This window comes from Bison bison, unplaced genomic scaffold, assembly GCF_000754665.1.
Source record: "Bison bison bison isolate TAMUID 2011002044 unplaced genomic scaffold, Bison_UMD1.0 scf7180017864456, whole genome shotgun sequence".
Taxonomy (NCBI): Eukaryota; Metazoa; Chordata; class Mammalia; order Artiodactyla; family Bovidae; genus Bison; species Bison bison.
The window spans coordinates 24,461,263-24,470,320 of record NW_011495018.1 but is presented as its reverse complement, the minus strand read 5'-3'; positions in this window follow the sequence as shown (position 1 = coordinate 24,470,320).

Genomic DNA, 9,058 nt, shown 5'->3' with positions numbered 1-9,058 from the left:
TGCAACCAATCCATTCTGAAGGAGATCAGTCCTGGGTGTTCATTGGAAGGACTGATGTTGAAGCTGAAACTCCAATACTTTGGCCACCTGATGTGAAGAGCTGACTCATTTGAAAAGACCCTGATGCTGGGAAAGATTGAGGGCAGGAGGAGAAGGGGGCAACAGAGGATGAGATGGTTGGATGGCATCACCGACTCAATGGACATGAGTTTGGGTAAACTCCGGGAGTTGGTGATGGACAGGGAGGCCTGGTGTGCTGTGGTTCATAGGGTCACAAAGAATTGGACATGAATGAGTGACTGAACTGAACTGATACACATAATATCAACATTCACCTATGATATGTTAGAAATCAAATTCTCGAGACCCCTCCCTTTCATCCACCAAATCAGAGTTGATGTGTGTGATGGGGTCTACCAGGGGTGGGGCCCAACAATCTGGGCTTTAACTAGCCCTCCAGATGATGCTGATGCATGAAGGGTTTCAGAGTCACTGACCTGGAGTAAGCAGGTTATTGAGGATATCAGTCTACTATTGCCTCCGTCTAGGTAGCCTTATTCTCTCGTGTAAGCTGTATGTGATTCTTCATTTGAAAACCAACTTTATATTTTCCAGGCAACATGGTTGTTACACACAAGCCAAACTATTTTGAGTAATATTTAAGCAATGTAACAACAGTGTTTCAAAATTTGGGTAAGAAAACAACTGTACGGTTTCTAATGAAAGGTACTGAACAGTTAAAATGATATCCAAGGGAACTTCTGACTATATGCAATTTTCACCTTAGAAACTGACTCTAAGGCTTACTGCTGTCATACACAAAAATGGTAATTTCATGTAACTCCTCCCTATGTTTTCCTGGGTAAAATTCATGACAAGTTTGGAAGAGGGAAGAAAAGTAGATCAATGAAAATATTTTTGACATTTTCATGCATGTGATATACTATATAGTCATGATTTCATTTACTAGAACTCATTTAAGGCTCCCAACAAGCTTGCAAAGTTGTTACAGAAAAGAAAGCTGAGTTTTCAGAGAGCTTAAATACAGGTTTTAGATAACTTTAATAATCTTTTATTATGCTAAAAATCACATAGCATAAAAGTTAATATACTAACCATTTTAAATGTACAGTTCAATAGTGTTCTTCATATTCACATTGTTGTAAAACAGAACTTTTTCATCTTATAAACCTGATAGTCTGTACTTATTAAACAATAGCTCCCTTCAGCTCCTAGTAATCACAATTAGGTTTCTGAGAATTGACTATATTAGAGATGATGATTATTTAATCAGCCTGTGAATCTAAATCTTTCTGGTCCCGAAGTCTGTATTATTTTTCATGTATAACATATTACTTATTGAATTAAGTTAAAACAATATTCTCAATATTTAATTCTTATTATCAATCTGGATATGTACTATATTCAATTCTATCAAGGCTGATCTTTGGACAGTTTCTCATAAGCACAACCTACTTTTCCCCCATGTATCTCTTTTTGTTATTGTTTAGTCACCAAGTCATGTCTGACTCTTTGTGACCCCATGGACTGCAGGGTCCCAGGCCTCCCTGTCCCTCACCATCTCTTGGAGTTTGCCCAGGTTCATGTCATTGAATCGGTGATGTCATCCAACCATCTCATCTTCTGTCACTCTCTTCTTCTGCCTTCAATCTGTCCTAGCATCAGGGTCTTTTCCAATGAATCAGCTGTTCACATCAGCTGGTCTTTAAAGTGGACTCAATGTTCCTTTTTATCTATGGAAACTCTAACCTCCATTTACATTCCAGTTCTCCTAATCTCTCCACAGTGGTGTTTCCATTTCTTTGTCCTGAATTCCCAATAGAAATCATTGCTTCACTACACATATTGTCAATCAAAATATTGTACTCTGTTTGTACAAACTATTGCACAAAATATTGATTCTCTGTACTTGTAAGGACCTTAAATCTAAACTAAATCAATTCACCCAGTGTATCAATAATGCACAATAATGTTTAGACTTGTTCACCTCCAGAAATGTCTGGAGCCCCTTCTATTTTTGCACATCTCTTTTAGAAATCTTGTCTTCATTTGGAGTTAACCTTTGTGCTCTTATCACTTTCACCCATTTGCAAAGGGCCAACTCATTGGAAAAGACCCTGATGCTGAGAAAGATTGAAAGCAGGAGGAGAAGGGGATGACAAAAGATGAGATGGTTGGATGGCATCACTGATTCAATGAACGTGAGTTTGAGCATGGGGAAGGACAGGGCTCGCAAAGAGTCAGACATGACCGAGTGACTGAACAACACATTCTCCTTTTGATTCTCTCCCTTGGTGCTATACGGGATAAACCTAAAACACTTTCCAAATGATATCTCATAAAATATTAATACTATCATGAATCTTTTTTTCTCCAATTTAAAATTTTCCAATTCTAATCAATAATTTCAAGGGTCTTCTTTGCTCCAGCTACAAGCTTAAAAATATGACCAATTGCTTTCTCTAACTAAACCAGTTCTATGTGTTCTACTCAGTAAAGGTGGGGAAAAAAACATTTTCTCATATTTCCATTTTAATAAAAGTCAGATAGTATTATCATTGTCATTATTATTGGCACTCACTCTTCTCTGATGTCTATCAGTTCACTGTTTCTATAAACTCATTTCTGATAGAAACTCTTAACTCTGTGTCGAACATGCCACTAAGACAGGTGAGGACTATCCTGATTCTATTCCCTTTTGACTACTTTCTCTACATTTCACATGGGTATGTCTTTCATATATGCGTTCCTAATGAAATCAGTGTGTTCTTGCCTCATATAGAAGTTATAAACACAAGTGTTGTAACTCACACAGGAGAACAAGGTTGAACAAACTCAGTAAGCATATGTGGGGGAAACTATACACACGTTTTGTTATTCTATTCTTTTCATTACCCTGTTTATTACAAAGTTCCTGTCCTACAAAATTGACATAAAGCTCCAAAACATTTTATCAAAACATGTCCAACTTTGGAAATTTCCGTCATTAAAACCAGGTATGTTTTAAAATCTTCCCTAGTCAACAGTTCCAGAAACTCTTATCATTAAATGTATTTATAAGCAGAAAGCTCTTTCTCATGATATGAACCAGGATGAGAAAAGATGAAGCCTTGGTATCTATTTCTGGCTCTGTCACTGACTCACCCTTCATTGCAGCAAAAAGCCAATTAACCTCCTCCAGTTTCCCCATTTGTGACAATAAAAAAAAAAATCACTTGTAGGTTGAGAAAGTGGAGGTTGTGGAAACTTTCAATATGTATAGATCAAAGGTGTTGTATTAAATGAAGTCTCTAATTTTTTAAATGATGGAAGTAGACTCAATTTGAGTAGGAATTATTGATAACCATCTAAGTCATTTTTAGCAGGCAGCACTTAATATTTGTTTGTACTTCCATTCAACATTTATACTGAAAATCCAACCATTTTGTGTTTACCTAATCATCACACTTCTTAACTCTCTTATGAAATGATGAAATAAGGTAAGATTTGTTATTTAGCATGCCCAGTAAATGCTTAAACAGCATAATGCCTAAAACCTGGTGAAATTCATTTAGAGGAGTGGCAAGTGAAATATTCCAGTCTCCTAAATTCAGAATCTAGAGAGTTCTGACAATGAAATGGCAATTCAAATCTAGCAGCCTAAGTGAGGAGAATATCATGACTAAAATGTCATTAGGAGGAATGGATAGAGTTGTTTGTATGGCAGAACATGGTTTAAAAAGTCTGTCTTTTATTGTGTTCTTACTAAACAGTCACTTTTTAAGTTGGCTGAAAAATCTTGGCCATGTAGTTTCTTTGATACCATCTCGTTTGATTAGTTATTTTCATGATCTGTGAGATTTAATATCTAGATTTAACAATATGTAAATAACTACTGATGGTCCTTATCAAAATAATTTCATTTCCGAATGTGTCTTCATCCTTTCAGAAATAAGCAAAACTATCACTGTACTGTATGTTAGAATGATTCTTCAAATGAATGTATCCCTTTAAAATACAACCTTAATATACCTAAAAGCCAGATAAATTTCATTTACCACTAAGTTGAAATTTTTATGAAATTAAAATCTATGAGTAGATAAAATGAAAATGATAAAACTAGAAGATTCATTCAAGGCCATTAATATGGTATTTTTTATATTGGTTCATTTCAGTTCTAGAGTATTTGTATGATATCACATAAAAACTCTGGTAATTTGACTGTTATGATTAACCAGTGTCTAAAGGGGAACTGCTGGAAAATTATGAGAGCTCCCTCACATATTGAAATCAAATTTCTTTAAAAACAAACAGATGCAACCAACAGCATATGATTAAATACATTTACCTTGGATGAGCATACCTTTCTCCCCCTCTCACTCTTCTCCCCACCCTCTCTCTCTCTCTCTCTCACACACACAGCTCTAAGCAGAAAGATCTACAATCCCTAAATGTAAGATCATAGCACACATTAAATCCAAGGCAATAGTTAATTAGAAATACACACCATTTAATCCTTTGTCCTTAGTAAGCTGAGTTAAGAATAGTTCAGATTATATAGATCCAAATGGTCCAGAAAAGCTTCCAGTTGAGGAAACCCTACTTCCACCTTATCTCTCTGAAAGTTTACATGAAAATATACCAATTCCTGAAAAATTTTCTTGATGTGAACATTGAGTAGTCATGGTTTCTGAACAATTACACAATTGTATTTATATATCCTTCAGGAATATTTAGATTTTGCTTTATATATATATATATGATAGAAACTATATTAATACATGTTTTTTGTCATACCCATTTAAACTTCAATTTTAACTTTTGTGAGAGTCACCCACATTAAGCTCTGCATAGTTGACTACTGTTAAGGCAGATAAATGTCAGTGAGTATCTTTTGGGGAGCTCTGAGGAAAACATGAGTGATAGAATGATTAGGTGGAAAAGGAGTTGAAAGTTAGTTGGAGTCATCACTAGTCAGGACTCAGTATAGAATTAATTGAAGCCAGGATTGAGATACTGGAATGAGAAATTGAGAAAAATGGAGAAGGATGGTCTAAATTAAAAGAAAGGGGGAAGGTGAAGGTTTTGAAGGCTGGGAGAGAGTTAAATATCCTAAATTTTGATGAGCCTGTTATAAACTCAGAACCCTTCTCCATAGCATACTCCAGGAAACCACTGCTGATTTCTATGTGTGCATTTGAGATGAAAAACTGTTTGGTTTATATTTTTGGAGTTAGATACTTAGGTGGCTAAATACTCTGCTTTTGATGGCAATATCTTGAATGAATCATTTCTCTACAGTGATGTCAAGTAATGGCTTTTATGAACTTGAGTGATTATATGCATCAACTGGCTCATATGAGAGAAAACAATACTACAGTGAGATCACTGAAATCAAGACTGTGCATTTAGCGAGCAGCAGGAACATACTGCCTTGTGACACATTTCATTTCACTAACCAGAACATGCTGGATCATGTGTCTTAGATAGTGGTACCCCAGACTCTAGCTTCTTGAAGGAAAAAACATTTCTTTGGGATGATGATTGAAGGTGACACCCATGTTATTGGATCCTACCTCAGATGTGTCAGCTAATGAGACGTGATTTGCTAGAACACAGCATGGGTCACCATCAACCCCACCAACTACAAAGAAGATGACAATGTTAATTAGAAATAGGTGCTCGTATCATTATATCCAGAGTCTTTTATTTGCATGGGCTGGCAGGCATACTCATTTTTGGACATCCCTCAAAGTGCACCTCCAAAATTATGGTCTTCAATTTAGAGTGATGGGGTATGTACTGGGGCAATATTTAGATGTCTTCCTTCAACAAAGACTTATTATTTACCAAATCAGTAGCAGAGTTGGTACCAATAGAAGATAAAAATACAAAGTATATAAAGCCCTTGTCTGCATAAATTCAGTTTACCAGGGAGAATACTTGTATTCATTCATTCTTCTTATCTCAACACAAATGTGATTTGAGATCAGATTTTTCATTAGTTCTTATGCACTTATGTTTCACAGAACTTGAAATTGTAATGTCTTTCTCCCATTGACTTGTGAAATTTAAGTGGTCATACTCTGAGTTAGTTTCACCATTTGTAAATCTAGTATAGTCTGAAACATAGCAGGTGCTCGATAAATAATGTTTCAATAAACAGATAAAATCAATATTGAAAGGATAAACCAAAACTTGTGTTATGTTGGCACAAATTCAATGTGCCATTGAAGTTTGGGGGAGAACGGAGTTGCCTCTGACAAGATATATCAGGAAAATTAGCATGAAGCATTTTATTTATTTATTTGTTTGTTTTAAATATTTACATTATGTTGCTATATAATCAATTTGCAATGTTGTGATAGTTTCAGATGTACAGTAAAGTGATTCAGTTATACATATACCGACATCTATTCTTTTTCAGATTCTTTTCCCATGTAGATTATTACAGAGTATTGATTAGAGTTCCCTATACAGTACTATACTGTGCAGTGCTTAGTCGCTCAGTTGTGTCCAACTCTTTGAGACCCCATGGACTGTAGCCTCCAGGCTCCTCTGTCCATGGAAGTTTCTAGGCAAGAATACTGGGGTGGGTTGTCATTCCTTCCTTTAGGGGATCTTCCCATCCCAGGGATTGAACCCAGGTGTCCACATTGCAGAAGGATCCTTTACCATCGGAGCCACCAGGGAAGCCCTCTGCACAGTGCTGTACAGTAGGTCCTTACTGAATATGTATTTTAAATACATTAGAATGTATATGTTAATGTCAACCTCCTGATTTATTCCCACCACTACCACCTTTCTCGTTTGGTATCCACAAGTTTGTTTTCTGAGTCTCTTTCTTAATGATACAATAAGTTCATTTGTATCATTTTTTAGATTCCAAAGTGATATCATAAGATATTTGTCTTTTTCTGTCTGACTTACTTCACTTAGTATGAGAATCTCTAGGCCATCCCATGTTGCTGCAAATGGCATTATTTCATTCTTTTTTAAGGCTAAGTAATATTCCATTGGATATATGTACAATATCTTCATATATTCATCTGTAGATGGACATTTAGGTTGCTTCCATGTCTTAGCTATTGTAATAATGCTACAAGGAACATTGGGGTGCATGTATCTCTTCGAATTATGACCTTCTTCAGATATATGCCCAGAAGTGACATTGCTAGATCACCTGGTAGCTCTATTTTTAGTTATTTAAGGAACATCTATAGTGTTCTCCATGGTGACTGCAACAACTTGGATTCCCATCAACAATGTAGAAGACTTCCTTTTTCTCCACACCCTGTCCAGCATGTATTGTTTGTAGACTGTACGGTGGTCACTATGACTGGCATGAGGTGATAACTCATTTAGTTTTGGTTTGCATTTCTCTAATAATTTGCAGTGCTGAGCATCTTTTCATGTGCCTGTTGGCCATCCATATGTCTTCTTTGGAGATTTAGGTCTTCTGCTCATTTTTTGATTGCATTTTTTTTTAAACATAGAACTGCCTTGTATATTTTGGAGATTAATCCTTTGTTAGTTGCTTTGTTTGCAAGTATTTTCCATTCTGAGGGTTATCTTTCATATTGTTTATGGTTCTTTTGTCTTGAAAAAGCTTTTAAGTTTGATTAGGTCCCATTAGTTTATTTTTGTATTCATTTTCATTACTCTAGGAGATGGGTCACAAATATCTAGTTATTATTTATGACAAAGAGTGTTCTGATATTTTCCTCTATGATTTGTATAGTGTCTGCTCTTACATTTAGATCTTTCATACATTTTGAGTTCATTTTTGTGTATGGTATAGGGAGTGTTCTAGTTTCATTCTTTCACATATAGCTGTCCAGTTTTCCCAGCACTACTTATTGAAGAGATGGTCTTTTCTCCATTATATATTTTGGTCTCCTTTGTCATGGATTAGGTGACTATAGGTCAGAATATTCATTTCTGTGGGAGAACTTCTATGATATAATTATTTTCCAATTTGTGGATTGCCCACCTGGAATGTGTGGGATTTGATTGTGTGTTGAATGTGCCCCTCCTCCTCTCTTGTTGTGGCTTCTTCTTTGCTTTGGATGTAAAATGTCTTTTTTTTTTTTTGGTTTATGCTATTCTTTTTTGTCAATGATTGTTTAGCTGTTCGTTGGCGATTTTGGGTGTTTTCAGGAAAGGAGGTGAGTTCAGGTCCTTCTACTCTGCCATCTTATCAAATGACCTTATGAAGCATTTTAAATGAACTTTGAAAAGTAGAGTTCCTTTAGATTTATAGTGATAAGATGTGATAACAGGAAGTGGTGAAAATTGGGTAAAAAATCAAAAAGAAGAGTAAAGGAATCATTTTATATATTTATTATCTAGTCATCCAAATAGAAACATGGAAGTGAGTGTTAGGTTCAGGTCATAGAGGAATGGTGATCAAAGAAACAATTGAGCCTCTGGAAAGGTATGACTAGTGTTATGTTTCACTTTTATTAAGTCATCAGTGACATATAAACGGTAAACAGACTGAAGACAGTGAGATCAGGTAGAATGCTATCATAATATAGGTAATAGGATCTGACAATGGATATAGGCAGAAAGCCCCAGTTCAAAAGATGTGAAAATACGTTGAATCCCTTGAAAATTAATTGAATGTGGATATGGGAATGCAAGGAGTAGAGAGGAGTTTATAAAGGTGTTGACTTATTCATTTTTTAATGATCATTTATATGTATAGATGATAGAGATTTTAAGCTAGAGGGATAATGAATATGGTGGGACACATTTTATTGAAATATAATTGATGCATAGTATTGTACAAGTTTGTTTTATTATTGGTTAAGTTTAATTTGTACAATATAATGATTTTATGTACATATACTATAAAATGATTGCCATAATCAATGTAGTTTACATTCATCATCTCATATAGATACACAAAGAAAAAAAATTACCTTGTGGTGGGGACCCTTAGGATATACTCTCTTAACTTTCATGTATACCATATTGTATTGTTAACTATAGCAATCATGTTGTACATTACATCCTTGGTATTTTTTAATCCTATAACTAGAGGTGTGTACAT